The following is a 21,233-nucleotide window of genomic DNA, read 5'->3' on the forward strand; positions in this document are numbered from 1 at the left end:
AGGCGCTTCAGAGGTTTCGGTGTCAGGCCGTAGCCGAGAAGCTCCTGCACTTTGGCCTTTTGGACTTGTGGGCGTTTGCTGTGTAAAAAATAAAGTGACAAATGTTTTAAAAAAAAACATGAAAGAGGTGAAAATTTTGAAAAAATGGCTTCTTTGCGGCTTCCTGACGCATGGCGCAAGTGGAAAAAAAAAAGAGTGAAACATGGGGAAAATGTTAAAAAAAATTGGCAAACGGCTAAAAGCTACGACCACCCGGTATTCCCCACGGCGGTTTCTCCCTCCAGTACTACCAGGCCCGGCACTGGATCGCTTCCGAGATCAGACAAGATCGCGCTTTCGAGGGTGGTGTGGCCGTTAGCTGGATGAAGCTCGGGCACTTTGGGCCTTTTGGACTGTGGGCGTTGCTGTGAAAAAATAAAGTTGCAAAATTTAATAAAAAAATGAAAGGTGTTTGAAAATTTTGAAAAAAAATGGCTCTTGCGGCTTCTGACGCATGCGCGCCAGTGGGGAAAAAAAAGAGGGAAAAACTGGAAAAAGTTAAAAAAAAAATGGCAACGGCTAAAAAGCCTACGACACCCTTGTATTCCCCAGGGCGCGTCTCCCATCCACGGTATGAAAACCAGGCCGGCCCTGGGAATCGCTTCCGAGATTCAGAACCGAGCGATCGCGGCCGCCGGCTGCTTCCCAGGGGTGGGTTGTGCCGTAGGGCGATGAACCGGCACCTTTGGGCCTTGTTTGACCGTGTGGCGGTGCTGGGTGTAAAGGAATTAAAGTGCAAAATTGTTTAAAAAAATGAAAGGGGTGAAAATGTTGAACAAAAAATGGCTCTGTTGCGGCTTTGCTGACGCATTGCGCCGCAGTGGAAAAAAAGAGGTTGAGAAACATGAAAAATGGTTAAAAGAATGCGCCAACGGCGTAGAAAAGGCCTACGACACCCGGTATTCGCCAGGCCGGTCTCCCATTCCAGGTAGACTAAACCAGGCCGGGGCACCGTGGACTTCGCTTCCGAGATTCAGACAAGATCGGGCGCTTCAGGGTGGTTGTGGCCGTCCAGGCGGGATGAAGCTCGGCACGTTTTGGGCCTTTTGACTCGGACGTGGGCGGGTGCTGTTAAAAAATAAAGTGCAAAAATGTTAAAAAAAAATGAAAGGGTTGAGGAAATTTTGAAAAAAATGGCCTCTATTGCGGCTTTCCTGACGCATGCGCGCAGGTGGAGAAAAAAAAGGCAGTGAAACATGGAAAAATGGTAAAAAAATGGCAGAGCCGGGCTAAAAAGCCTACGACAACCCGGTCATTCCCAGGCGGGTCTCCGCATCCCAGGGTTACTTGAACCAGGCGGCCGGCCCTGGCTGTATCGCTTTCCGGAGACTCCGGGCGGGCTTTTTCAGTTGGGTGTGCCGTAGGGGATAAGCTCGGCACTTTGGGCCTTTTGGAGCCTGGTGGGTGTTTGCTGTGTAAAAAATAGAAGTGCAAATGTGTAAAAAAACATGAAGGGTGAGATAATTTTTGAAAAACATGGCCTTTGCGGCTTCTGACTCGAAAGTGCGCGCAGTGGAAAAAAAATGTCCAAAAGATCTGGTTTTAGTTTGCAAAAGTTACAAATTTTTAGCAAAGCTGTCTGCCATGGCATTCTAGTCTTCTAACCTTCTTTCCACCCTGCTAGTACTTCAGCCACTGGGGCTCTGGTCTGTCGCGAGTTTCTCGATTTTCGCTACGGTATATTTGTTGGCGTTCAGTGCTGCGAAGTTCTCAGCACAAAGTGTTTCTGCGAGTTTAAATCAAATCTCACTGCATGTCTCACATGTAAAAGATACTTGGTAGGGAAGACTGCTGCTCCAAACATCAAATTAACATGTGAACAAGACACACACAATAAGCGATTCCAACAAAACCCATTTGTTCTATATTTTAAATCCTACTTACAGTCTCCCCAAATGTTAATTCTCACCAACTCCTTTTCGTTAAAGCCTTAAGGGTTTGTTTAACGCTGCTTAAACGACTTTAATCCACATGGCAACACTTCCATGCAGGGGTGCAACACTCGCTATTACAGCTCCCACACTCGCTAATCAAAAGCCACAAATTTCATAGAGAACAAAACAAAAAAAATACTAAGGCGGCTGGATAGAAAGTTTACTAATGAATTGCGCCACCGTTAATTTGAAGAAAAGCAGAGGCAAAAAGAGGAACATTTTTTATATGTTTACTAGGCAGAAAACCAAAAAAAGGTTACAAAATATGTGCCCTTATATAACACCCGGTATTCCCAGGCGGTCTCCCATCCAGGTACTAACCAGGCCCGGCCCTGGATCGCTTCCGAGATCAGACGAGATCGGGCGCTTTCAGGGTGGTGTGGCCGTAGGCGATGAAGCTCGGCACTTTGGGGCCTTTTGGACCTGTGGGCGGTGCTGTGTAAAAAATAAAGTGCAAAATTGTTAAAAAAAATGAAGGGTGAAAATTTTGAAAAAATGGCTCTTTGGCGGCTTCCTGACGCATGCGCGCAGTGGAAAAAAAAAGAGTGAAAACATGGAAAAATGTTAAAAAAAATGGCAGGGCTAAAAAGCCTAACGACACCCGTGGTTTCCCATGCCAGGCGGTCTCCCATCCAGGTACTACCAGGCCCGGCCCTGGATCGCTTCCGAGATCAGACGAGATCGGGCGCTTTCAGGGTGGTGTGGCCGTAGGCGATGAAGCTCGGCACTTTGGGCTTTTGGACCTGTGGGCGGTGCTGTGTAAAAAATAAAGTGCAAAATGTTAAAAAAAAATGAAAGGGTGAAAATTTTGAAAAAAATGGCTCTTTGCGGCTTCCTGACGCATGCGCGCAGTGGAAAAAAAAGAGTGAAAACATGGAAAATGTTAAAAAAAATGGCAACGGCTAAAAAGCCTACGACACCCCGTATTCCCAGGCGGTCTCCCATCCAGGTACTAATAACCAGGCCCGGCCCTGGATCGCTTCCGAGATCAGACGAGATGGGGCGCTTTCAGGGTGGTGTGTGCCGTAGGCGATGAAGCTCGGCACTTTGGGCCTTTTGGACCTGTGGGCGGTGCTGTGAAAAAATAAAGTGCAAAATGTTAAAAAAATGAAAGGGTGAAAATTTTGAAAAAATGGCTCTTTGCGGCTTCCTGACGCATGCGCGCAGTGGAAAAAAAAGAGAGTGAAAACATGGAAAATGTTAAAAAAATGGCAACGGCTAAAAAGCCTACGACACCCGGTATTCCCAGGCGGTCTCCCATCCAGGTACTAACCAGGCCCGGCCTGGATCGCTTCCGAGATCAGGCGGCGCTTTCAGGGTGGTGTGGCCGTAGGCGATGAAGCTCGGCACTTTGGGCCTTTTGGACCTGTGGGCGGTGCTGTGTAAAAAATAAAGTGCAAAATGTTAAAAAAAATGAAAGGGTGAAAATTTTGAAAAAATGGCTCTTTGCGGCTTCCTGACGCATGCGCGCAGTGGAAAAAAAAGAGTGAAAACATGGAAAATGTTAAAAAAATGGCAACGGCTAAAAAGCCTACGACACCCGGTATTCCCAGGCGGTCTCCCATCCAGGTACTAACCAGGCCCGGCCCTGGATCGCTTCCGAGATCAGGACGACATTCGGGCGCTTTCAGGGTGGTGTGGGCCGGGTAAGGGCGATGAAGCCGGCACGTTGGGCCTTTTGGACCTGTGGGCGGTGCTGTTGTAAAAATTAAAAGTGCAAAAATGTTTAAAAAAAATGAAAGGGTGAAAAATTTTTTTTTGAAAAAATGGCTCTTGCGGGCTTCCTGACGCATGCGCGCAGTGGAAAAAAAAGAGTGAAACATGGAAAATGTTAAAAAAATGGCAACGGCTAAAAAGCCTACGACACCGGTATTCCCAGGCGGTCTCCCATCCAGGTACTAACCAGGCCCGGCCCTGGATCGCTTCCGAGATCAGACGAGACTCGGGCGCTTTCAGGGTGGTGTGGCCGTAGGCGATGAAGCTCGGCACTTTGGGCCTTTTGGACCTGTGGGCGGTGCTGTGTAAAAAATAAAGTGCAAAATGTTAAAAAAAATGAAAGGGTGAAAATTTTTGAAAAAATGGCTCTTTGCGGCTTCCTGACGCATGCGCGCAGTGGAAAAAAAAGAGTGAAAACATGGAAAATGTTAAAAAAAATGGCAACGGCTAAAAAGCCTACGACACCCGGTATTCCCAGGCGGTCTCCCATCCAGGTACTAACCAGGCCCGGCCCTGGATCGCTTCCGAGATCAGGCGCTTTCAGGTTGGTGTGGCCGTAGGCGATGAAGCTCGGCACTTTGGGCCTTTTGGACCTGTGGGCGGTGCTGTGTAAAAAATAAAGTGCAAAATGTTAAAAAAATGAAAGGGTGAAAATTTTGAAAAAATGGCTCTTTGCGGCTTCCTGACGCATGCGCGCAGTGGAAAAAAAAGAGTGAAAACATGGAAAATGTTAAAAAAATGGCAACGGCTAAAAAGCCTACGACACCCGGTATTCCCAGGCGGTCTCCCATCCAGGTACTAACCAGGCCCGGCCCTGGATCGCTTCCGAGATCAGGCGCTTTCAGGGTGGTGTGGCCGTAGGCGATGAAGCTCGGCACTTTGGGCCTTTTGGACCTGTGGGCGGTGCTGTGTAAAAAATAAAGTGCAAAATGTTAAAAAAAATGAAAGGGTGAAAATTTTGAAAAAATGGCTCTTTGCGGCTTCCTGACGCATGCGCGCAGTGGAAAAAAAAGAGTGAAAACATGGAAAATGTTAAAAAAAATGGCAACGGCTAAAAAGCCTATGACACCCGGTATTCCCAGGCGGTCTCCCGTCCAGGTACTAACCAGGCCCGGCCCTGGATCGCTTCCGAGATCAGGCGCTTTCAGGTTGGTGTGGCCGTAGGCGATGAAGCTCGGCACTTTGGGCCTTTTGGACCTGTGGGCGGTGCTGTGTAAAAAATAAAGTGCAAAATGTTAAAAAAAATGAAAGGGTGAAAATTTTGAAAAAATGGCTCTTTGCGGCTTCCTGACGCATGCGCGCAGTGGAAAAAAAAGAGTGAAAACATGGAAAATGTTAAAAAAAATGGCAACGGCTAAAAAGCCTACGACACCCGGTATTCCCAGGCGGTCTCCCATCCAGGTACTAACCAGGCCCGGCCCTGGATCGCTTCCGAGATCAGACGAGATCGGGCGCTTTCAGGGTGGTGTGGCCGTAGGCGATGAAGCTCGGCACTTTGGGCCTTTTGGACCTGTGGGCGGTGCTGTGTAAAAAATAAAGTGCAAAATGTTAAAAAAAATGAAAGGGTGAAAATTTTGAAAAAATGGCTCTTTGCGGCTTCCTGACGCATGCGCGCAGTGGAAAAAAAAGAGTGAAAACATGGAAAATGTTAAAAAAATGGCAACGGCTAAAAAGCCTACGACACCCGGTATTCCCAGGCGGTCTCCCATCCAGGTACTAACCAGGCCCGGCACTGGATCGCTTCCGAGATCAGGCGCTTTCAGGGTGGTGTGGCCGTAGGCGATGAAGCTCGGCACTTTGGGCCTTTTGGACCTGTGGGCGGTGCTGTGTAAAAAATAAAGTGCAAAATGTTAAAAAAAATGAAAGGGTGAAAATTTTGAAAAAATGGCTCTTTGCGGCTTCCTGACGCATGCGCGCAGTGGAAAAAAAAGAGTGAAAACATGGAAAATGTTAAAAAAATGGCAACGGCTAAAAAGCCTACGACACCCGGTATTCCCAGGCGGTCTCCCATCCAGGTACTAACCAGGCCCGGCCCTGGATCGCTTCCGAGATCAGACGACATCGGGCGCTTTCAGGGTGGTGTGGCCGTAGGCGATGAAGCTCGGCACTTTGGGCCTTTTGGACCTGTGGGCGGTGCTGTGTAAAAAATAAAGTGCAAAATGTTAAAAAAAATGAAAGGGTGAAAATTTTGAAAAAATGGCTCTTTGCGGCTTCCTGACGCATGCGCGCAGTGGAAAAAAAAGAGTGAAAACATGGAAAATGTTAAAAAAATGGCAACGGCTAAAAAGCCTACGACACCCGGTATTCCCAGGCGGTCTCCCATCCAGGTACTAACCAGGCCCGGCCCTGGATCGCTTCCGAGATCAGACGAGATCGGGCGCTTTCAGGGTGGTGTGGCCGTAGGCGATGAAGCTCGGCACTTTGGGCCTTTTGGACCTGTGGGCGGTGCTGTGTAAAAAATAAAGTGCAAAATGTTAAAAAAAATGAAAGGGTGAAAATTTTGAAAAAATGGCTCTTTGCGGCTTCCTGACGCATGCGCGCAGTGGAAAAAAAAGAGTGAAAACATGGAAAATGTTAAAAAAAATGGCAACGGCTAAAAAGCCTACGACACCCGGTATTCCCAGGCGGTCTCCCATCCAGGTACTAACCAGGCCCGGCCCTGGATCGCTTCCGAGATCAGACGAGATCGGGCGCTTTCAGGGTGGTGTGGCCGTAGGCGATGAAGCTCGGCACTTTGGGCCTTTTGGACCTGTGGGCGGTGCTGTGTAAAAAATAAAGTGCAAAATGTTAAAAAAATGAAAGGGTGAAAATTTTGAAAAAATGGCTCTTTGCGGCTTCCTGACGCATGCGCGCAGTGGAAAAAAAAGAGTGAAAACATGGAAAATGTTAAAAAAATGGCAACGGCTAAAAAGCCTACGACACCCGGTATTCCCAGGCGGTCTCCCATCCAGGTACTAACCAGGCCCGGCCTGGATCGCTTCCGAGATCAGACGAGATCGGGCGCTTTCAGGGTGGTGTGGCCGTAGGCGATGAAGCTCGGCACTTTGGGCCTTTTGGACCTGTGGGCGGTGCTGTGTAAAAAATAAAGTGCAAAATGTTAAAAAAAATGAAAGGGTGAAAATTTTGAAAAAATGGCTCTTTGCGGCTTCCTGACGCATGCGCGCAGTGGAAAAAAAAGAGTGAAAACATGGAAAATGTTAAAAAAATGGCAACGGCTAAAAAGCCTACGACACCCGGTATTCCCAGGCGGTCTCCCATCCAGGTACTAACCAGGCCCGGCCCTGGATCGCTTCCGAGATCAGACGAGATCGGGCGCTTTCAGGGTGGTGTGGCCGTAGGCGATGAAGCTCGGCACTTTGGGCCTTTTGGACCTGTGGGCGGTGCTGTGTAAAAAATAAAGTGCAAAATGTTAAAAAAAATGAAAGGGTGAAAATTTTGAAAAAATGGCTCTTTGCGGCTTCCTGACGCATGCGCGCAGTGGAAAAAAAAGAGTGAAAACATGGAAAATGTTAAAAAAATGGCAACGGCTAAAAAGCCTACGACACCCGGTATTCCCAGGCGGTCTCCCATCCAGGTACTAACCAGGCCCGGCCCTGGATCGCTTCCGAGATCAGACGAGATCGGGCGCTTTCAGGGTGGTGTGGCCGTAGGCGATGAAGCTCGGCACTTTGGGCCTTTTGGACCTGTGGGCGGTGCTGTGTAAAAAATAAAGTGCAAAATGTTAAAAAAAATGAAAGGGTGAAAATTTTGAAAAAATGGCTCTTTGCGGCTTCCTGACGCATGCGCGCAGTGGAAAAAAAAGAGTGAAAACATGGAAAATGTTAAAAAAATGGCAACGGCTAAAAAGCCTACGACACCCGGTATTCCCAGGCGGTCTCCCATCCAGGTACTAACCAGGCCCGGCCCTGGATCGCTTCCGAGATCAGACGAGATCGGGCGCTTTCAGGGTGGTGTGGCCGTAGGCGATGAAGCTCGGCACTTTGGGCCTTTTGGACCTGTGGGCGGTGCTGTGTAAAAAATAAAGTGCAAAATGTTAAAAAAAATGAAAGGGTGAAAATTTTGAAAAAATGGCTCTTTGCGGCTTCCTGACGCATGCGCGCAGTGGAAAAAAAAGAGTGAAAACATGGAAAATGTTAAAAAAATGGCAACGGCTAAAAAGCCTACGACACCCGGTATTCCCAGGCGGTCTCCCATCCAGGTACTAACCAGGCCCGGCCCTGGATCGCTTCCGAGATCAGACGAGATCGGGCGCTTTCAGGGTGGTGTGGCCGTAGGCGATGAAGCTCGGCACTTTGGGCCTTTTGGACCTGTGGGCGGTGCTGTGTAAAAAATAAAGTGCAAAATGTTAAAAAAAATGAAAGGGTGAAAATTTTGAAAAAATGGCTCTTTGCGGCTTCCTGACGCATGCGCGCAGTGGAAAAAAAAGAGTGAAAACATGGAAAATGTTAAAAAAATGGCAACGGCTAAAAAGCCTACGACACCCGGTATTCCCAGGCGGTCTCCCATCCAGGTACTAACCAGGCCCGGCCCTGGATCGCTTCCGAGATCAGACGAGATCGGGCGCTTTCAGGGTGGTGTGGCCGTAGGCGATGAAGCTCGGCACTTTGGGCCTTTTGGACCTGTGGGCGGTGCTGTGTAAAAAATAAAGTGCAAAATGTTAAAAAAAATGAAAGGGTGAAAATTTTGAAAAAATGGCTCTTTGCGGCTTCCTGACGCATGCGCGCAGTGGAAAAAAAAGAGTGAAAACATGGAAAATGTTAAAAAAATGGCAACGGCTAAAAAGCCTACGACACCCGGTATTCCCAGGCGGTCTCCCATCCAGGTACTAACCAGGCCCGGCCCTGGATCGCTTCCGAGATCAGACGAGATCGGGCGCTTTCAGGGTGGTGTGGCCGTAGGCGATGAAGCTCGGCACTTTGGGCCTTTTGGACCTGTGGGCGGTGCTGTGTAAAAAATAAAGTGCAAAATGTTAAAAAAAATGAAAGGGTGAAAATTTTGAAAAAATGGCTCTTTGCGGCTTCCTGACGCATGCGCGCAGTGGAAAAAAAAGAGTGAAAACATGGAAAATGTTAAAAAAATGGCAACGGCTAAAAAGCCTACGACACCCGGTATTCCCAGGCGGTCTCCCATCCAGGTACTAACCAGGCCCGGCCCTGGATCGCTTCCGAGATCAGACGAGATCGGGCGCTTTCAGGGTGGTGTGGCCGTAGGCGATGAAGCTCGGCACTTTGGGCCTTTTGGACCTGTGGGCGGTGCTGTGTAAAAAATAAAGTGCAAAATGTTAAAAAAAATGAAAGGGTGAAAATTTTGAAAAAATGGCTCTTTGCGGCTTCCTGACGCATGCGCGCAGTGGAAAAAAAAGAGTGAAAACATGGAAAATGTTAAAAAAATGGCAACGGCTAAAAAGCCTACGACACCCGGTATTCCCAGGCGGTCTCCCATCCAGGTACTAACCAGGCCCGGCCCTGGATCGCTTCCGAGATCAGGCGCTTTCAGGGTGGTGTGGCCGTAGGCGATGAAGCTCGGCACTTTGGGCCTTTTGGACCTGTGGGCGGTGCTGTGTAAAAAATAAAGTGCAAAATGTTAAAAAAAATGAAAGGGTGAAAATTTTGAAAAAATGGCTCTTTGCGGCTTCCTGACGCATGCGCGCAGTGGAAAAAAAAGAGTGAAAACATGGAAAATGTTAAAAAAATGGCAACGGCTAAAAAGCCTACGACACCCGGTATTCCCAGGCGGTCTCCCATCCAGGTACTAACCAGGCCCGGCCCTGGATCGCTTCCGAGATCAGACGAGATCGGGCGCTTTCAGGGTGGTGTGGCCGTAGGCGATGAAGCTCGGCACTTTGGGCCTTTTGGACCTGTGGGCGGTGCTGTGTAAAAAATAAAGTGCAAAATGTTAAAAAAAATGAAAGGGTGAAAATTTTGAAAAAATGGCTCTTTGCGGCTTCCTGACGCATGCGCGCAGTGGAAAAAAAAGAGTGAAAACATGGAAAATGTTAAAAAAATGGCAACGGCTAAAAAGCCTACGACACCCGGTATTCCCAGGCGGTCTCCCATCCAGGTACTAACCAGGCCCGGCCCTGGATCGCTTCCGAGATCAGACGAGATCGGGCGCTTTCAGGGTGGTGTGGCCGTAGGCGATGAAGCTCGGCACTTTGGGCCTTTTGGACCTGTGGGCGGTGCTGTGTAAAAAATAAAGTGCAAAATGTTAAAAAAAATGAAAGGGTGAAAATTTTGAAAAAATGGCTCTTTGCGGCTTCCTGACGCATGCGCGCAGTGGAAAAAAAAGAGTGAAAACATGGAAAATGTTAAAAAAATGGCAACGGCTAAAAAGCCTACGACACCCGGTATTCCCAGGCGGTCTCCCATCCAGGTACTAACCAGGCCCGGCCCTGGATCGCTTCCGAGATCAGACGAGATCGGGCGCTTTCAGGGTGGTGTGGCCGTAGGCGATGAAGCTCGGCACTTTGGGCCTTTTGGACCTGTGGGCGGTGCTGTGTAAAAAATAAAGTGCAAAATGTTAAAAAAAATGAAAGGGTGAAAATTTTGAAAAAATGGCTCTTTGCGGCTTCCTGACGCATGCGCGCAGTGGAAAAAAAAGAGTGAAAACATGGAAAATGTTAAAAAAATGGCAACGGCTAAAAAGCCTACGACACCCGGTATTCCCAGGCGGTCTCCCATCCAGGTACTAACCAGGCCCGGCCCTGGATCGCTTCCGAGATCAGACGAGATCGGGCGCTTTCAGGGTGGTGTGGCCGTAGGCGATGAAGCTCGGCACTTTGGGCCTTTTGGACCTGTGGGCGGTGCTGTGTAAAAAATAAAGTGCAAAATGTTAAAAAAAATGAAAGGGTGAAAATTTTGAAAAAATGGCTCTTTGCGGCTTCCTGACGCATGCGCGCAGTGGAAAAAAAAGAGTGAAAACATGGAAAATGTTAAAAAAATGGCAACGGCTAAAAAGCCTACGACACCCGGTATTCCCAGGCGGTCTCCCATCCAGGTACTAACCAGGCCCGGCCCTGGATCGCTTCCGAGATCAGACGAGATCGGGCGCTTTCAGGGTGGTGTGGCCGTAGGCGATGAAGCTCGGCACTTTGGGCCTTTTGGACCTGTGGGCGGTGCTGTGTAAAAAATAAAGTGCAAAATGTTAAAAAAAATGAAAGGGTGAAAATTTTGAAAAAATGGCTCTTTGCGGCTTCCTGACGCATGCGCGCAGTGGAAAAAAAAGAGTGAAAACATGGAAAATGTTAAAAAAATGGCAACGGCTAAAAAGCCTACGACACCCGGTATTCCCAGGCGGTCTCCCATCCAGGTACTAACCAGGCCCGGCCCTGGATCGCTTCCGAGATCAGACGAGATCGGGCGCTTTCAGGGTGGTGTGGCCGTAGGCGATGAAGCTCGGCACTTTGGGCCTTTTGGACCTGTGGGCGGTGCTGTGTAAAAAATAAAGTGCAAAATGTTAAAAAAAATGAAAGGGTGAAAATTTTGAAAAAATGGCTCTTTGCGGCTTCCTGACGCATGCGCGCAGTGGAAAAAAAAGAGTGAAAACATGGAAAATGTTAAAAAAATGGCAACGGCTAAAAAGCCTACGACACCCGGTATTCCCAGGCGGTCTCCCATCCAGGTACTAACCAGGCCCGGCCCTGGATCGCTTCCGAGATCAGACGAGATCGGGCGCTTTCAGGGTGGTGTGGCCGTAGGCGATGAAGCTCGGCACTTTGGGCCTTTTGGACCTGTGGGCGGTGCTGTGTAAAAAATAAAGTGCAAAATGTTAAAAAAAATGAAAGGGTGAAAATTTTGAAAAAATGGCTCTTTGCGGCTTCCTGACGCATGCGCGCAGTGGAAAAAAAAGAGTGAAAACATGGAAAATGTTAAAAAAATGGCAACGGCTAAAAAGCCTACGACACCCGGTATTCCCAGGCGGTCTCCCATCCAGGTACTAACCAGGCCCGGCCCTGGATCGCTTCCGAGATCAGACGAGATCGGGCGCTTTCAGGGTGGTGTGGCCGTAGGCGATGAAGCTCGGCACTTTGGGCCTTTTGGACCTGTGGGCGGTGCTGTGTAAAAAATAAAGTGCAAAATGTTAAAAAAAATGAAAGGGTGAAAATTTTGAAAAAATGGCTCTTTGCGGCTTCCTGACGCATGCGCGCAGTGGAAAAAAAAGAGTGAAAACATGGAAAATGTTAAAAAAATGGCAACGGCTAAAAAGCCTACGACACCCGGTATTCCCAGGCGGTCTCCCATCCAGGTACTAACCAGGCCCGGCCCTGGATCGCTTCCGAGATCAGACGAGATCGGGCGCTTTCAGGGTGGTGTGGCCGTAGGCGATGAAGCTCGGCACTTTGGGCCTTTTGGACCTGTGGGCGGTGCTGTGTAAAAAATAAAGTGCAAAATGTTAAAAAAAATGAAAGGGTGAAAATTTTGAAAAAATGGCTCTTTGCGGCTTCCTGACGCATGCGCGCAGTGGAAAAAAAAGAGTGAAAACATGGAAAATGTTAAAAAAATGGCAACGGCTAAAAAGCCTACGACACCCGGTATTCCCAGGCGGTCTCCCATCCAGGTACTAACCAGGCCCGGCCCTGGATCGCTTCCGAGATCAGACGAGATCGGGCGCTTTCAGGGTGGTGTGGCCGTAGGCGATGAAGCTCGGCACTTTGGGCCTTTTGGACCTGTGGGCGGTGCTGTGTAAAAAATAAAGTGCAAAATGTTAAAAAAAATGAAAGGGTGAAAATTTTGAAAAAATGGCTCTTTGCGGCTTCCTGACGCATGCGCGCAGTGGAAAAAAAAGAGTGAAAACATGGAAAATGTTAAAAAAATGGCAACGGCTAAAAAGCCTACGACACCCGGTATTCCCAGGCGGTCTCCCATCCAGGTACTAACCAGGCCCGGCCCTGGATCGCTTCCGAGATCAGACGAGATCGGGCGCTTTCAGGGTGGTGTGGCCGTAGGCGATGAAGCTCGGCACTTTGGGCCTTTTGGACCTGTGGGCGGTGCTGTGTAAAAAATAAAGTGCAAAATGTTAAAAAAAATGAAAGGGTGAAAATTTTGAAAAAATGGCTCTTTGCGGCTTCCTGACGCATGCGCGCAGTGGAAAAAAAAGAGTGAAAACATGGAAAATGTTAAAAAAATGGCAACGGCTAAAAAGCCTACGACACCCGGTATTCCCAGGCGGTCTCCCATCCAGGTACTAACCAGGCCCGGCCCTGGATCGCTTCCGAGATCAGACGAGATCGGGCGCTTTCAGGGTGGTGTGGCCGTAGGCGATGAAGCTCGGCACTTTGGGCCTTTTGGACCTGTGGGCGGTGCTGTGTAAAAAATAAAGTGCAAAATGTTAAAAAAAATGAAAGGGTGAAAATTTTGAAAAAATGGCTCTTTGCGGCTTCCTGACGCATGCGCGCAGTGGAAAAAAAAGAGTGAAAACATGGAAAATGTTAAAAAAATGGCAACGGCTAAAAAGCCTACGACACCCGGTATTCCCAGGCGGTCTCCCATCCAGGTACTAACCAGGCCCGGCCCTGGATCGCTTCCGAGATCAGACGAGATCGGGCGCTTTCAGGGTGGTGTGGCCGTAGGCGATGAAGCTCGGCACTTTGGGCCTTTTGGACCTGTGGGCGGTGCTGTGTAAAAAATAAAGTGCAAAATGTTAAAAAAAATGAAAGGGTGAAAATTTTGAAAAAATGGCTCTTTGCGGCTTCCTGACGCATGCGCGCAGTGGAAAAAAAAGAGTGAAAACATGGAAAATGTTAAAAAAATGGCAACGGCTAAAAAGCCTACGACACCCGGTATTCCCAGGCGGTCTCCCATCCAGGTACTAACCAGGCCCGGCCCTGGATCGCTTCCGAGATCAGACGAGATCGGGCGCTTTCAGGGTGGTGTGGCCGTAGGCGATGAAGCTCGGCACTTTGGGCCTTTTGGACCTGTGGGCGGTGCTGTGTAAAAAATAAAGTGCAAAATGTTAAAAAAAATGAAAGGGTGAAAATTTTGAAAAAATGGCTCTTTGCGGCTTCCTGACGCATGCGCGCAGTGGAAAAAAAAGAGTGAAAACATGGAAAATGTTAAAAAAATGGCAACGGCTAAAAAGCCTACGACACCCGGTATTCCCAGGCGGTCTCCCATCCAGGTACTAACCAGGCCCGGCCCTGGATCGCTTCCGAGATCAGACGAGATCGGGCGCTTTCAGGGTGGTGTGGCCGTAGGCGATGAAGCTCGGCACTTTGGGCCTTTTGGACCTGTGGGCGGTGCTGTGTAAAAAATAAAGTGCAAAATGTTAAAAAAAATGAAAGGGTGAAAATTTTGAAAAAATGGCTCTTTGCGGCTTCCTGACGCATGCGCGCAGTGGAAAAAAAAGAGTGAAAACATGGAAAATGTTAAAAAAATGGCAACGGCTAAAAAGCCTACGACACCCGGTATTCCCAGGCGGTCTCCCATCCAGGTACTAACCAGGCCCGGCCCTGGATCGCTTCCGAGATCAGACGAGATCGGGCGCTTTCAGGGTGGTGTGGCCGTAGGCGATGAAGCTCGGCACTTTGGGCCTTTTGGACCTGTGGGCGGTGCTGTGTAAAAAATAAAGTGCAAAATGTTAAAAAAAATGAAAGGGTGAAAATTTTGAAAAAATGGCTCTTTGCGGCTTCCTGACGCATGCGCGCAGTGGAAAAAAAAGAGTGAAAACATGGAAAATGTTAAAAAAATGGCAACGGCTAAAAAGCCTACGACACCCGGTATTCCCAGGCGGTCTCCCATCCAGGTACTAACCAGGCCCGGCCCTGGATCGCTTCCGAGATCAGACGAGATCGGGCGCTTTCAGGGTGGTGTGGCCGTAGGCGATGAAGCTCGGCACTTTGGGCCTTTTGGACCTGTGGGCGGTGCTGTGTAAAAAATAAAGTGCAAAATGTTAAAAAAAATGAAAGGGTGAAAATTTTGAAAAAATGGCTCTTTGCGGCTTCCTGACGCATGCGCGCAGTGGAAAAAAAAGAGTGAAAACATGGAAAATGTTAAAAAAATGGCAACGGCTAAAAAGCCTACGACACCCGGTATTCCCAGGCGGTCTCCCATCCAGGTACTAACCAGGCCCGGCCCTGGATCGCTTCCGAGATCAGACGAGATCGGGCGCTTTCAGGGTGGTGTGGCCGTAGGCGATGAAGCTCGGCACTTTGGGCCTTTTGGACCTGTGGGCGGTGCTGTGTAAAAAATAAAGTGCAAAATGTTAAAAAAAATGAAAGGGTGAAAATTTTGAAAAAATGGCTCTTTGCGGCTTCCTGACGCATGCGCGCAGTGGAAAAAAAAGAGTGAAAACATGGAAAATGTTAAAAAAATGGCAACGGCTAAAAAGCCTACGACACCCGGTATTCCCAGGCGGTCTCCCATCCAGGTACTAACCAGGCCCGGCCCTGGATCGCTTCCGAGATCAGACGAGATCGGGCGCTTTCAGGGTGGTGTGGCCGTAGGCGATGAAGCTCGGCACTTTGGGCCTTTTGGACCTGTGGGCGGTGCTGTGTAAAAAATAAAGTGCAAAATGTTAAAAAAAATGAAAGGGTGAAAATTTTGAAAAAATGGCTCTTTGCGGCTTCCTGACGCATGCGCGCAGTGGAAAAAAAAGAGTGAAAACATGGAAAATGTTAAAAAAATGGCAACGGCTAAAAAGCCTACGACACCCGGTATTCCCAGGCGGTCTCCCATCCAGGTACTAACCAGGCCCGGCCCTGGATCGCTTCCGAGATCAGACGAGATCGGGCGCTTTCAGGGTGGTGTGGCCGTAGGCGATGAAGCTCGGCACTTTGGGCCTTTTGGACCTGTGGGCGGTGCTGTGTAAAAAATAAAGTGCAAAATGTTAAAAAAAATGAAAGGGTGAAAATTTTGAAAAAATGGCTCTTTGCGGCTTCCTGACGCATGCGCGCAGTGGAAAAAAAAGAGTGAAAACATGGAAAATGTTAAAAAAATGGCAACGGCTAAAAAGCCTACGACACCCGGTATTCCCAGGCGGTCTCCCATCCAGGTACTAACCAGGCCCGGCCCTGGATCGCTTCCGAGATCAGACGAGATCGGGCGCTTTCAGGGTGGTGTGGCCGTAGGCGATGAAGCTCGGCACTTTGGGCCTTTTGGACCTGTGGGCGGTGCTGTGTAAAAAATAAAGTGCAAAATGTTAAAAAAAATGAAAGGGTGAAAATTTTGAAAAAATGGCTCTTTGCGGCTTCCTGACGCATGCGCGCAGTGGAAAAAAAAGAGTGAAAACATGGAAAATGTTAAAAAAATGGCAACGGCTAAAAAGCCTACGACACCCGGTATTCCCAGGCGGTCTCCCATCCAGGTACTAACCAGGCCCGGCCCTGGATCGCTTCCGAGATCAGACGAGATCGGGCGCTTTCAGGGTGGTGTGGCCGTAGGCGATGAAGCTCGGCACTTTGGGCCTTTTGGACCTGTGGGCGGTGCTGTGTAAAAAATAAAGTGCAAAATGTTAAAAAAAATGAAAGGGTGAAAATTTTGAAAAAATGGCTCTTTGCGGCTTCCTGACGCATGCGCGCAGTGGAAAAAAAAGAGTGAAAACATGGAAAATGTTAAAAAAATGGCAACGGCTAAAAAGCCTACGACACCCGGTATTCCCAGGCGGTCTCCCATCCAGGTACTAACCAGGCCCGGCCCTGGATCGCTTCCGAGATCAGACGAGATCGGGCGCTTTCAGGGTGGTGTGGCCGTAGGCGATGAAGCTCGGCACTTTGGGCCTTTTGGACCTGTGGGCGGTGCTGTGTAAAAAATAAAGTGCAAAATGTTAAAAAAAATGAAAGGGTGAAAATTTTGAAAAAATGGCTCTTTGCGGCTTCCTGACGCATGCGCGCAGTGGAAAAAAAAGAGTGAAAACATGGAAAATGTTAAAAAAATGGCAACGGCTAAAAAGCCTACGACACCCGGTATTCCCAGGCGGTCTCCCATCCAGGTACTAACCAGGCCCGGCCCTGGATCGCTTCCGAGATCAGACGAGATCGGGCGCTTTCAGGGTGGTGTGGCCGTAGGCGATGAAGCTCGGCACTTTGGGCCTTTTGGACCTGTGGGCGGTGCTGTGTAAAAAATAAAGTGCAAAATGTTAAAAAAAATGAAAGGGTGAAAATTTTGAAAAAATGGCTCTTTGCGGCTTCCTGACGCATGCGCGCAGTGGAAAAAAAAGAGTGAAAACATGGAAAATGTTAAAAAAATGGCAACGGCTAAAAAGCCTACGACACCCGGTATTCCCAGGCGGTCTCCCATCCAGGTACTAACCAGGCCCGGCCCTGGATCGCTTCCGAGATCAGACGAGATCGGGCGCTTTCAGGGTGGTGTGGCCGTAGGCGATGAAGCTCGGCACTTTGGGCCTTTTGGACCTGTGGGCGGTGCTGTGTAAAAAATAAAGTGCAAAATGTTAAAAAAAATGAAAGGGTGAAAATTTTGAAAAAATGGCTCTTTGCGGCTTCCTGACGCATGCGCGCAGTGGAAAAAAAAGAGTGAAAACATGGAAAATGTTAAAAAAATGGCAACGGCTAAAAAGCCTACGACACCCGGTATTCCCAGGCGGTCTCCCATCCAGGTACTAACCAGGCCCGGCCCTGGATCGCTTCCGAGATCAGACGAGATCGGGCGCTTTCAGGGTGGTGTGGCCGTAGGCGATGAAGCTCGGCACTTTGGGCCTTTTGGACCTGTGGGCGGTGCTGTGTAAAAAATAAAGTGCAAAATGTTAAAAAAAATGAAAGGGTGAAAATTTTGAAAAAATGGCTCTTTGCGGCTTCCTGACGCATGCGCGCAGTGGAAAAAAAAGAGTGAAAACATGGAAAATGTTAAAAAAATGGCAACGGCTAAAAAGCCTACGACACCCGGTATTCCCAGGCGGTCTCCCATCCAGGTACTAACCAGGCCCGGCCCTGGATCGCTTCCGAGATCAGACGAGATCGGGCGCTTTCAGGGTGGTGTGGCCGTAGGCGATGAAGCTCGGCACTTTGGGCCTTTTGGACCTGTGGGCGGTGCTGTGTAAAAAATAAAGTGCAAAATGTTAAAAAAAATGAAAGGGTGAAAATTTTGAAAAAATGGCTCTTTGCGGCTTCCTGACGCATGCGCGCAGTGGAAAAAAAAGAGTGAAAACATGGAAAATGTTAAAAAAATGGCAACGGCTAAAAAGCCTACGACACCCGGTATTCCCAGGCGGTCTCCCATCCAGGTACTAACCAGGCCCGGCCCTGGATCGCTTCCGAGATCAGACGAGATCGGGCGCTTTCAGGGTGGTGTGGCCGTAGGCGATGAAGCTCGGCACTTTGGGCCTTTTGGACCTGTGGGCGGTGCTGTGTAAAAAATAAAGTGCAAAATGTTAAAAAAAATGAAAGGGTGAAAATTTTGAAAAAATGGCTCTTTGCGGCTTCCTGACGCATGCGCGCAGTGGAAAAAAAAGAGTGAAAACATGGAAAATGTTAAAAAAATGGCAACGGCTAAAAAGCCTACGACACCCGGTATTCCCAGGCGGTCTCCCATCCAGGTACTAACCAGGCCCGGCCCTGGATCGCTTCCGAGATCAGACGAGATCGGGCGCTTTCAGGGTGGTGTGGCCGTAGGCGATGAAGCTCGGCACTTTGGGCCTTTTGGACCTGTGGGCGGTGCTGTGTAAAAAATAAAGTGCAAAATGTTAAAAAAAATGAAAGGGTGAAAATTTTGAAAAAATGGCTCTTTGCGGCTTCCTGACGCATGCGCGCAGTGGAAAAAAAAGAGTGAAAACATGGAAAATGTTAAAAAAATGGCAACGGCTAAAAAGCCTACGACACCCGGTATTCCCAGGCGGTCTCCCATCCAGGTACTAACCAGGCCCGGCCCTGGATCGCTTCCGAGATCAGACGAGATCGGGCGCTTTCAGGGTGGTGTGGCCGTAGGCGATGAAGCTCGGCACTTTGGGCCTTTTGGACCTGTGGGCGGTGCTGTGTAAAAAATAAAGTGCAAAATGTTAAAAAAAATGAAAGGGTGAAAATTTTGAAAAAATGGCTCTTTGCGGCTTCCTGACGCATGCGCGCAGTGGAAAAAAAAGAGTGAAAACATGGAAAATGTTAAAAAAATGGCAACGGCTAAAAAGCCTACGACACCCGGTATTCCCAGGCGGTCTCCCATCCAGGTACTAACCAGGCCCGGCCCTGGATCGCTTCCGAGATCAGACGAGATCGGGCGCTTTCAGGGTGGTGTGGCCGTAGGCGATGAAGCTCGGCACTTTGGGCCTTTTGGACCTGTGGGCGGTGCTGTGTAAAAAATAAAGTGCAAAATGTTAAAAAAAATGAAAGGGTGAAAATTTTGAAAAAATGGCTCTTTGCGGCTTCCTGACGCATGCGCGCAGTGGAAAAAAAAGAGTGAAAACATGGAAAATGTTAAAAAAATGGCAACGGCTAAAAAGCCTACGACACCCGGTATTCCCAGGCGGTCTCCCATCCAGGTACTAACCAGGCCCGGCCCTGGATCGCTTCCGAGATCAGACGAGATCGGGCGCTTTCAGGGTGGTGTGGCCGTAGGCGATGAAGCTCGGCACTTTGGGCCTTTTGGACCTGTGGGCGGTGCTGTGTAAAAAATAAAGTGCAAAATGTTAAAAAAAATGAAAGGGTGAAAATTTTGAAAAAATGGCTCTTTGCGGCTTCCTGACGCATGCGCGCAGTGGAAAAAAAAGAGTGAAAACATGGAAAATGTTAAAAAAATGGCAACGGCTAAAAAGCCTACGACACCCGGTATTCCCAGGCGGTCTCCCATCCAGGTACTAACCAGGCCCGGCCCTGGATCGCTTCCGAGATCAGACGAGATCGGGCGCTTTCAGGGTGGTGTGGCCGTAGGCGATGAAGCTCGGCACTTTGGGCCTTTTGGACCTGTGGGCGGTGCTGTGTAAAAAATAAAGTGCAAAATGTTAAAAAAAATGAAAGGGTGAAAATTTTGAAAAAATGGCTCTTTGCGGCTTCCTGACGCATGCGCGCAGTGGAAAAAAAAGAGTGAAAACATGGAAAATGTTAAAAAAATGGCAACGGCTAAAAAGCCTACGACACCCGGTATTCCCAGGCGGTCTCCCATCCAGGTACTAACCAGGCCCGGCCCTGGATCGCTTCCGAGATCAGACGAGATCGGGCGCTTTCAGGGTGGTGTGGCCGTAGGCGATGAAGCTCGGCACTTTGGGCCTTTTGGACCTGTGGGCGGTGCTGTGTAAAAAATAAAGTGCAAAATGTTAAAAAAAATGAAAGGGTGAAAATTTTGAAAAAATGGCTCTTTGCGGCTTCCTGACGCATGCGCGCAGTGGAAAAAAAAGAGTGAAAACATGGAAAATGTTAAAAAAATGGCAACGGCTAAAAAGCCTACGACACCCGGTATTCCCAGGCGGTCTCCCATCCAGGTACTAACCAGGCCCGGCCCTGGATCGCTTCCGAGATCAGACGAGATCGGGCGCTTTCAGGGTGGTGTGGCCGTAGGCGATGAAGCTCGGCACTTTGGGCCTTTTGGACCTGTGGGCGGTGCTGTGTAAAAAATAAAGTGCAAAATGTTAAAAAAAATGAAAGGGTGAAAATTTTGAAAAAATGGCTCTTTGCGGCTTCCTGACGCATGCGCGCAGTGGAAAAAAAAGAGTGAAAACATGGAAAATGTTAAAAAAATGGCAACGGCTAAAAAGCCTACGACACCCGGTATTCCCAGGCGGTCTCCCATCCAGGTACTAACCAGGCCCGGCCCTGGATCGCTTCCGAGATCAGACGAGATCGGGCGCTTTCAGGGTGGTGTGGCCGTAGGCGATGAAGCTCGGCACTTTGGGCCTTTTGGACCTGTGGGCGGTGCTGTGTAAAAAATAAAGTGCAAAATGTTAAAAAAAATGAAAGGGTGAAAATTTTGAAAAAATGGCTCTTTGCGGCTTCCTGACGCATGCGCGCAGTGGAAAAAAAAGAGTGAAAACATGGAAAATGTTAAAAAAATGGCAACGGCTAAAAAGCCTACGACACCCGGTATTCCCAGGCGGTCTCCCATCCAGGTACTAACCAGGCCCGGCCCTGGATCGCTTCCGAGATCAGACGAGATCGGGCGCTTTCAGGGTGGTGTGGCCGTAGGCGATGAAGCTCGGCACTTTGGGCCTTTTGGACCTGTGGGCGGTGCTGTGTAAAAAATAAAGTGCAAAATGTTAAAAAAAATGAAAGGGTGAAAATTTTGAAAAAATGGCTCTTTGCGGCTTCCTGACGCATGCGCGCAGTGGAAAAAAAAGAGTGAAAACATGGAAAATGTTAAAAAAATGGCAACGGCTAAAAAGCCTACGACACCCGGTATTCCCAGGCGGTCTCCCATCCAGGTACTAACCAGGCCCGGCCCTGGATCGCTTCCGAGATCAGACGAGATCGGGCGCTTTCAGGGTGGTGTGGCCGTAGGCGATGAAGCTCGGCACTTTGGGCCTTTTGGACCTGTGGGCGGTGCTGTGTAAAAAATAAAGTGCAAAATGTTAAAAAAAATGAAAGGGTGAAAATTTTGAAAAAATGGCTCTTTGCGGCTTCCTGACGCATGCGCGCAGTGGAAAAAAAAGAGTGAAAACATGGAAAATGTTAAA

The 21,233-nt window shown here is 48.7% G+C and overlaps 48 non-coding genes and 9 pseudogenes across 48 annotated transcripts; all 57 read right to left on the reverse strand.

The window, feature by feature from the left end:
* Window positions 1-2,245: 2,245 nt before the first annotated feature.
* On the reverse strand, window positions 2,246-2,364 carry LOC121403432 (annotated as a pseudogene).
* Window positions 2,365-2,881: 517 nt separating this feature from the next.
* Window positions 2,882-3,004, reverse strand: LOC121403471 (annotated as a pseudogene).
* An 824-nt stretch (window positions 3,005-3,828) lies between these two features.
* Window positions 3,829-3,947, reverse strand: LOC121403410 (annotated as a pseudogene).
* Window positions 3,948-4,142: 195 nt separating this feature from the next.
* On the reverse strand, window positions 4,143-4,251 carry LOC121403461 (annotated as a pseudogene).
* Window positions 4,252-4,443: 192 nt separating this feature from the next.
* Window positions 4,444-4,552, reverse strand: LOC121403441 (annotated as a pseudogene).
* Window positions 4,553-5,049: 497 nt separating this feature from the next.
* Window positions 5,050-5,168, reverse strand: LOC121403203. The gene has a single exon (XR_005967118.1). It is a non-coding gene; the product is annotated as a 5S ribosomal RNA (ribosomal RNA).
* Window positions 5,169-5,361: 193 nt separating this feature from the next.
* LOC121403464 lies at window positions 5,362-5,470 on the reverse strand (annotated as a pseudogene).
* Window positions 5,471-5,663: 193 nt separating this feature from the next.
* Window positions 5,664-5,782, reverse strand: LOC121403393 (annotated as a pseudogene).
* A 193-nt stretch (window positions 5,783-5,975) lies between these two features.
* Window positions 5,976-6,094, reverse strand: LOC121403204. The gene has a single exon (XR_005967119.1). It is a non-coding gene; the product is annotated as a 5S ribosomal RNA (ribosomal RNA).
* A 194-nt stretch (window positions 6,095-6,288) lies between these two features.
* On the reverse strand, window positions 6,289-6,407 carry LOC121403205. The gene has a single exon (XR_005967120.1). It is a non-coding gene; the product is annotated as a 5S ribosomal RNA (ribosomal RNA).
* A 192-nt stretch (window positions 6,408-6,599) lies between these two features.
* On the reverse strand, window positions 6,600-6,717 carry LOC121403408 (annotated as a pseudogene).
* Window positions 6,718-6,910: 193 nt separating this feature from the next.
* Window positions 6,911-7,029, reverse strand: LOC121403207. The gene has a single exon (XR_005967122.1). It is a non-coding gene; the product is annotated as a 5S ribosomal RNA (ribosomal RNA).
* Window positions 7,030-7,222: 193 nt separating this feature from the next.
* On the reverse strand, window positions 7,223-7,341 carry LOC121403208. The gene has a single exon (XR_005967123.1). It is a non-coding gene; the product is annotated as a 5S ribosomal RNA (ribosomal RNA).
* Window positions 7,342-7,534: 193 nt separating this feature from the next.
* On the reverse strand, window positions 7,535-7,653 carry LOC121403209. Its single transcript, XR_005967124.1, has one exon. It is a non-coding gene; the product is annotated as a 5S ribosomal RNA (ribosomal RNA).
* A 193-nt stretch (window positions 7,654-7,846) lies between these two features.
* Window positions 7,847-7,965, reverse strand: LOC121403210. Its single transcript, XR_005967125.1, has one exon. It is a non-coding gene; the product is annotated as a 5S ribosomal RNA (ribosomal RNA).
* A 193-nt stretch (window positions 7,966-8,158) lies between these two features.
* On the reverse strand, window positions 8,159-8,277 carry LOC121403211. Its single transcript, XR_005967126.1, has one exon. It is a non-coding gene; the product is annotated as a 5S ribosomal RNA (ribosomal RNA).
* A 193-nt stretch (window positions 8,278-8,470) lies between these two features.
* LOC121403212 lies at window positions 8,471-8,589 on the reverse strand. Its single transcript, XR_005967127.1, has one exon. It is a non-coding gene; the product is annotated as a 5S ribosomal RNA (ribosomal RNA).
* Window positions 8,590-8,782: 193 nt separating this feature from the next.
* On the reverse strand, window positions 8,783-8,901 carry LOC121403213. The gene has a single exon (XR_005967128.1). It is a non-coding gene; the product is annotated as a 5S ribosomal RNA (ribosomal RNA).
* Window positions 8,902-9,094: 193 nt separating this feature from the next.
* On the reverse strand, window positions 9,095-9,203 carry LOC121403442 (annotated as a pseudogene).
* Window positions 9,204-9,396: 193 nt separating this feature from the next.
* LOC121403214 lies at window positions 9,397-9,515 on the reverse strand. The gene has a single exon (XR_005967129.1). It is a non-coding gene; the product is annotated as a 5S ribosomal RNA (ribosomal RNA).
* Window positions 9,516-9,708: 193 nt separating this feature from the next.
* On the reverse strand, window positions 9,709-9,827 carry LOC121403215. The gene has a single exon (XR_005967130.1). It is a non-coding gene; the product is annotated as a 5S ribosomal RNA (ribosomal RNA).
* A 193-nt stretch (window positions 9,828-10,020) lies between these two features.
* Window positions 10,021-10,139, reverse strand: LOC121403216. Its single transcript, XR_005967131.1, has one exon. It is a non-coding gene; the product is annotated as a 5S ribosomal RNA (ribosomal RNA).
* A 193-nt stretch (window positions 10,140-10,332) lies between these two features.
* LOC121403218 lies at window positions 10,333-10,451 on the reverse strand. Its single transcript, XR_005967133.1, has one exon. It is a non-coding gene; the product is annotated as a 5S ribosomal RNA (ribosomal RNA).
* Window positions 10,452-10,644: 193 nt separating this feature from the next.
* LOC121403219 lies at window positions 10,645-10,763 on the reverse strand. The gene has a single exon (XR_005967134.1). It is a non-coding gene; the product is annotated as a 5S ribosomal RNA (ribosomal RNA).
* A 193-nt stretch (window positions 10,764-10,956) lies between these two features.
* Window positions 10,957-11,075, reverse strand: LOC121403220. Its single transcript, XR_005967135.1, has one exon. It is a non-coding gene; the product is annotated as a 5S ribosomal RNA (ribosomal RNA).
* Window positions 11,076-11,268: 193 nt separating this feature from the next.
* LOC121403221 lies at window positions 11,269-11,387 on the reverse strand. The gene has a single exon (XR_005967136.1). It is a non-coding gene; the product is annotated as a 5S ribosomal RNA (ribosomal RNA).
* A 193-nt stretch (window positions 11,388-11,580) lies between these two features.
* LOC121403222 lies at window positions 11,581-11,699 on the reverse strand. The gene has a single exon (XR_005967137.1). It is a non-coding gene; the product is annotated as a 5S ribosomal RNA (ribosomal RNA).
* Window positions 11,700-11,892: 193 nt separating this feature from the next.
* LOC121403223 lies at window positions 11,893-12,011 on the reverse strand. The gene has a single exon (XR_005967138.1). It is a non-coding gene; the product is annotated as a 5S ribosomal RNA (ribosomal RNA).
* A 193-nt stretch (window positions 12,012-12,204) lies between these two features.
* LOC121403224 lies at window positions 12,205-12,323 on the reverse strand. Its single transcript, XR_005967139.1, has one exon. It is a non-coding gene; the product is annotated as a 5S ribosomal RNA (ribosomal RNA).
* A 193-nt stretch (window positions 12,324-12,516) lies between these two features.
* On the reverse strand, window positions 12,517-12,635 carry LOC121403225. The gene has a single exon (XR_005967140.1). It is a non-coding gene; the product is annotated as a 5S ribosomal RNA (ribosomal RNA).
* Window positions 12,636-12,828: 193 nt separating this feature from the next.
* LOC121403226 lies at window positions 12,829-12,947 on the reverse strand. Its single transcript, XR_005967141.1, has one exon. It is a non-coding gene; the product is annotated as a 5S ribosomal RNA (ribosomal RNA).
* A 193-nt stretch (window positions 12,948-13,140) lies between these two features.
* Window positions 13,141-13,259, reverse strand: LOC121403227. Its single transcript, XR_005967142.1, has one exon. It is a non-coding gene; the product is annotated as a 5S ribosomal RNA (ribosomal RNA).
* Window positions 13,260-13,452: 193 nt separating this feature from the next.
* LOC121403229 lies at window positions 13,453-13,571 on the reverse strand. Its single transcript, XR_005967144.1, has one exon. It is a non-coding gene; the product is annotated as a 5S ribosomal RNA (ribosomal RNA).
* Window positions 13,572-13,764: 193 nt separating this feature from the next.
* On the reverse strand, window positions 13,765-13,883 carry LOC121403230. The gene has a single exon (XR_005967145.1). It is a non-coding gene; the product is annotated as a 5S ribosomal RNA (ribosomal RNA).
* A 193-nt stretch (window positions 13,884-14,076) lies between these two features.
* Window positions 14,077-14,195, reverse strand: LOC121403231. Its single transcript, XR_005967146.1, has one exon. It is a non-coding gene; the product is annotated as a 5S ribosomal RNA (ribosomal RNA).
* Window positions 14,196-14,388: 193 nt separating this feature from the next.
* LOC121403232 lies at window positions 14,389-14,507 on the reverse strand. The gene has a single exon (XR_005967147.1). It is a non-coding gene; the product is annotated as a 5S ribosomal RNA (ribosomal RNA).
* A 193-nt stretch (window positions 14,508-14,700) lies between these two features.
* On the reverse strand, window positions 14,701-14,819 carry LOC121403233. Its single transcript, XR_005967148.1, has one exon. It is a non-coding gene; the product is annotated as a 5S ribosomal RNA (ribosomal RNA).
* Window positions 14,820-15,012: 193 nt separating this feature from the next.
* Window positions 15,013-15,131, reverse strand: LOC121403234. Its single transcript, XR_005967149.1, has one exon. It is a non-coding gene; the product is annotated as a 5S ribosomal RNA (ribosomal RNA).
* A 193-nt stretch (window positions 15,132-15,324) lies between these two features.
* LOC121403235 lies at window positions 15,325-15,443 on the reverse strand. Its single transcript, XR_005967150.1, has one exon. It is a non-coding gene; the product is annotated as a 5S ribosomal RNA (ribosomal RNA).
* Window positions 15,444-15,636: 193 nt separating this feature from the next.
* LOC121403236 lies at window positions 15,637-15,755 on the reverse strand. Its single transcript, XR_005967151.1, has one exon. It is a non-coding gene; the product is annotated as a 5S ribosomal RNA (ribosomal RNA).
* Window positions 15,756-15,948: 193 nt separating this feature from the next.
* LOC121403237 lies at window positions 15,949-16,067 on the reverse strand. The gene has a single exon (XR_005967152.1). It is a non-coding gene; the product is annotated as a 5S ribosomal RNA (ribosomal RNA).
* A 193-nt stretch (window positions 16,068-16,260) lies between these two features.
* LOC121403238 lies at window positions 16,261-16,379 on the reverse strand. The gene has a single exon (XR_005967153.1). It is a non-coding gene; the product is annotated as a 5S ribosomal RNA (ribosomal RNA).
* Window positions 16,380-16,572: 193 nt separating this feature from the next.
* LOC121403240 lies at window positions 16,573-16,691 on the reverse strand. The gene has a single exon (XR_005967155.1). It is a non-coding gene; the product is annotated as a 5S ribosomal RNA (ribosomal RNA).
* Window positions 16,692-16,884: 193 nt separating this feature from the next.
* LOC121403241 lies at window positions 16,885-17,003 on the reverse strand. The gene has a single exon (XR_005967156.1). It is a non-coding gene; the product is annotated as a 5S ribosomal RNA (ribosomal RNA).
* A 193-nt stretch (window positions 17,004-17,196) lies between these two features.
* LOC121403242 lies at window positions 17,197-17,315 on the reverse strand. Its single transcript, XR_005967157.1, has one exon. It is a non-coding gene; the product is annotated as a 5S ribosomal RNA (ribosomal RNA).
* Window positions 17,316-17,508: 193 nt separating this feature from the next.
* On the reverse strand, window positions 17,509-17,627 carry LOC121403243. Its single transcript, XR_005967158.1, has one exon. It is a non-coding gene; the product is annotated as a 5S ribosomal RNA (ribosomal RNA).
* A 193-nt stretch (window positions 17,628-17,820) lies between these two features.
* Window positions 17,821-17,939, reverse strand: LOC121403244. The gene has a single exon (XR_005967159.1). It is a non-coding gene; the product is annotated as a 5S ribosomal RNA (ribosomal RNA).
* A 193-nt stretch (window positions 17,940-18,132) lies between these two features.
* LOC121403245 lies at window positions 18,133-18,251 on the reverse strand. The gene has a single exon (XR_005967160.1). It is a non-coding gene; the product is annotated as a 5S ribosomal RNA (ribosomal RNA).
* Window positions 18,252-18,444: 193 nt separating this feature from the next.
* Window positions 18,445-18,563, reverse strand: LOC121403246. The gene has a single exon (XR_005967161.1). It is a non-coding gene; the product is annotated as a 5S ribosomal RNA (ribosomal RNA).
* A 193-nt stretch (window positions 18,564-18,756) lies between these two features.
* On the reverse strand, window positions 18,757-18,875 carry LOC121403247. Its single transcript, XR_005967162.1, has one exon. It is a non-coding gene; the product is annotated as a 5S ribosomal RNA (ribosomal RNA).
* Window positions 18,876-19,068: 193 nt separating this feature from the next.
* LOC121403248 lies at window positions 19,069-19,187 on the reverse strand. The gene has a single exon (XR_005967163.1). It is a non-coding gene; the product is annotated as a 5S ribosomal RNA (ribosomal RNA).
* A 193-nt stretch (window positions 19,188-19,380) lies between these two features.
* On the reverse strand, window positions 19,381-19,499 carry LOC121403249. Its single transcript, XR_005967164.1, has one exon. It is a non-coding gene; the product is annotated as a 5S ribosomal RNA (ribosomal RNA).
* A 193-nt stretch (window positions 19,500-19,692) lies between these two features.
* On the reverse strand, window positions 19,693-19,811 carry LOC121403251. The gene has a single exon (XR_005967166.1). It is a non-coding gene; the product is annotated as a 5S ribosomal RNA (ribosomal RNA).
* Window positions 19,812-20,004: 193 nt separating this feature from the next.
* On the reverse strand, window positions 20,005-20,123 carry LOC121403252. Its single transcript, XR_005967167.1, has one exon. It is a non-coding gene; the product is annotated as a 5S ribosomal RNA (ribosomal RNA).
* Window positions 20,124-20,316: 193 nt separating this feature from the next.
* On the reverse strand, window positions 20,317-20,435 carry LOC121403253. The gene has a single exon (XR_005967168.1). It is a non-coding gene; the product is annotated as a 5S ribosomal RNA (ribosomal RNA).
* A 193-nt stretch (window positions 20,436-20,628) lies between these two features.
* Window positions 20,629-20,747, reverse strand: LOC121403254. Its single transcript, XR_005967169.1, has one exon. It is a non-coding gene; the product is annotated as a 5S ribosomal RNA (ribosomal RNA).
* A 193-nt stretch (window positions 20,748-20,940) lies between these two features.
* On the reverse strand, window positions 20,941-21,059 carry LOC121403255. The gene has a single exon (XR_005967170.1). It is a non-coding gene; the product is annotated as a 5S ribosomal RNA (ribosomal RNA).
* Between the last annotated feature and the right edge of the window lie 174 nt (window positions 21,060-21,233).

This window comes from Xenopus laevis, chromosome 4L, assembly GCF_017654675.1.
Source record: "Xenopus laevis strain J_2021 chromosome 4L, Xenopus_laevis_v10.1, whole genome shotgun sequence".
In the NCBI taxonomy this organism is placed as follows: Eukaryota; Metazoa; Chordata; class Amphibia; order Anura; family Pipidae; genus Xenopus; species Xenopus laevis.